General features: G+C 37.6%; 1 long non-coding RNA gene across 1 annotated transcript; it reads left to right on the top strand.

Annotated features, from left to right (window-relative positions):
- The first annotated feature begins 313 nt into the window (after positions 1-313).
- LOC141658868 (uncharacterized) lies at positions 314-1,602 on the top strand. The gene is made up of 3 exons (XR_012549487.1): positions 314-479; positions 725-791; positions 1,301-1,602. It is a non-coding gene; the product is annotated as an uncharacterized LOC141658868 (long non-coding RNA).
- Positions 1,603-2,411: the final 809 nt, after the last annotated feature.

Genomic DNA, 2,411 nt, shown 5'->3' with positions numbered 1-2,411 from the left:
CCTTGGGCTGGTCAGGATATGGGTTGGTGGTTATAACTTAGTTAATGTCATCAGAAGAGAATGGAAAGCATGATAGCAATAAGTTGTTGTGATGTTTTTATTATGAACGAGATTGTGCTAGATAAAATATCAAAGTATATGTACATCATGGAGCTATTATAAACTAGATAAAGAAAAGAACTTCGGACAACTTGCAAGCGCACTAGACAAACAGAAGAACCTAGGACAAACAAGTGTAGTGTCATTATTACATTGGCATTGACATTCCACGTCAATTAACTCCTGGGATATTAAGCACATTGCTTTTCTCTAATAAGCTAATTGTATTGTGTCACTAGATTAGATAATACTATCCTGCTGTTGACACAACATTTCCTGGCATGTGCTTTATCTTATTTTGGTTTTGTGCAGGAGCCGTTCAAGCAGCTAAAGGAAAAGGCGTAGAAGCTGAAAGGTGTGAAGGAAGATCTGAAAGTTAGGTATGAGTTTCTGTCTCCTGCTTTTATTTCTTTTTTCATATAAAAGTAGTCTTGTTTAAGATCGATGTATGAATATAAGTCATGTTCACAATTATGAAATAAGTCGTATCACATGAAATTGGACCGTTGGAAGCATACTAGGGCCTCAATTGAGTTTTTCCGTGCATATATATATATAGCCAGAGTGAATGTCTTTAATGTGAACTCTGATATGCAAATGTTTTAATATTTCAATGCAAGTAAAGCAGACGATGGCTGAGCAGCTGTACAAACATGTAGATGGTGTGTGGAAAGGAGCTAAAGAAACATAATGTAAGTTGTTGCTTATTATGACGACAAATTCAATGTCTGAGCAGACGATGGCTGAGCAAACGATGGCTGAGCAGCTGTACCGCAATGGCTGCAACATAATGTAAGTTGTTGCTTATTATGACGACAAATTCAATGTCTGATCATCAATCACTTTTAATTGACAAAGTCATGTTATTGGTTTAATTCTTGTCGAGTTGTTGTTTTAGTGTGCTCGTCAACAAGGTGTTGTAGAATGCGGGTACTACATCATGAGGTACATGCTGGAAATCGTCATGCGTTCTAATCCAACAAAAGCTATCAATGAGGTCAGTTTCGACATTATAGCAAAACTCGGTATTTTTTCAAGTAATTATCCTAGTTTGACCTGCTGCCTATACGCATTGTGGGCGAACCTGCTGCCAATTCAATGAGCTAGCTGCTGCACCCTCTTCCCTTAATTATTAGCTTATATGAAGCTGCCCTTGTGAGGCCATGTCTGACTGCCCCATTGTCATTAATATGCATTACAGGTTTTTCAAGACACCACGCCATATTCACAAGAAGAATTAGATGAGGTTCGGGACTTTTGGGCGAACTATTTTCTCAATATCTAGCCGTAGATAGCTAGCTAGCGTAGTAATGTATTAGGTAGTTGCATTTTGAAAAACTGATTACATGATCTGCAAGACCATATGTTATGTTGGCTGGGATTTGTTATGCCCTTTGTTGTTGTTCGTTAGTTGTTGAATTCGGATGACGGAGACGGTTGCGTTGTATGTTGATTGGGATCGGTTTTTATTAATTGAAATCGATCATTTTGGTTGAATGGCAATTGGCATGTTTTGTATTAATGTTTTGGCATTCAAATTGGTGTAATGCAATATGAATTGGCTCTGCTCTTTTTCAATTTTTTTTTAAAAAAAAAAATATAAAGGACAAATGGATTTATAAAAGTTCGATGTAATTCTAGCTTCAAAGGACATGGGCTTTCTATAAAAATCTGATGTACATTAAACATATGGACATCGGATTAATGTTAAAATCTGATGTTCATTACTCATATGGACATCGGATATATTTAAAAATCCGATGTGCATATATTAATGGACATCGGTTTAAAGTCCCATGTCCATTACACCCCATATGGACGGGACTGAACTCTACATCGGCCTATAATCCGATGTCCATGTGTCTAGAAGTCCGATGTCCTTCATGATTTCTGTAGTAGTGTTGGTTTAGGCTTTACAGTTGACAATTCGCTCTGAGATTGAACTCGTTCCATTAGGTCATTAGATCGAGTCTAGTTCTTGCTTTGGGACAAGCAAGGATTTGGTTTGGGGAAGTTTGATGCGTGTCTTTTATATGATGTTTTACATCCCATTTTACACGCATTTCAGAGCTCATTCTTGTAGTTTATGCTACATTTCTCCCTATTTCCGTCTACTTCCGTATTTTGTACATTATTGCAGAAATGTGAAGAATTCAACGGGAAAATCAAGCTAAATCCGTCCCCGAGTATCCTGCATTGCAAATGACGTAAAGGAATCACTTAAGGAACGAGCTTGGTGCGCAATCCAAGGCCCAAAAGACAATTCCACAAGAATATAGAAGTCATGTAGCAGCTTATTCAGTCGATCGACC

The sequence above is a fragment of the Silene latifolia genome, chromosome 6 (assembly GCF_048544455.1).
Source record: "Silene latifolia isolate original U9 population chromosome 6, ASM4854445v1, whole genome shotgun sequence".
Classification (NCBI taxonomy): domain Eukaryota; kingdom Viridiplantae; phylum Streptophyta; class Magnoliopsida; order Caryophyllales; family Caryophyllaceae; genus Silene; species Silene latifolia.
Note: the sequence above shows the minus strand (reverse complement) of the source record. Positions and strands in the feature narration are given on the sequence as shown.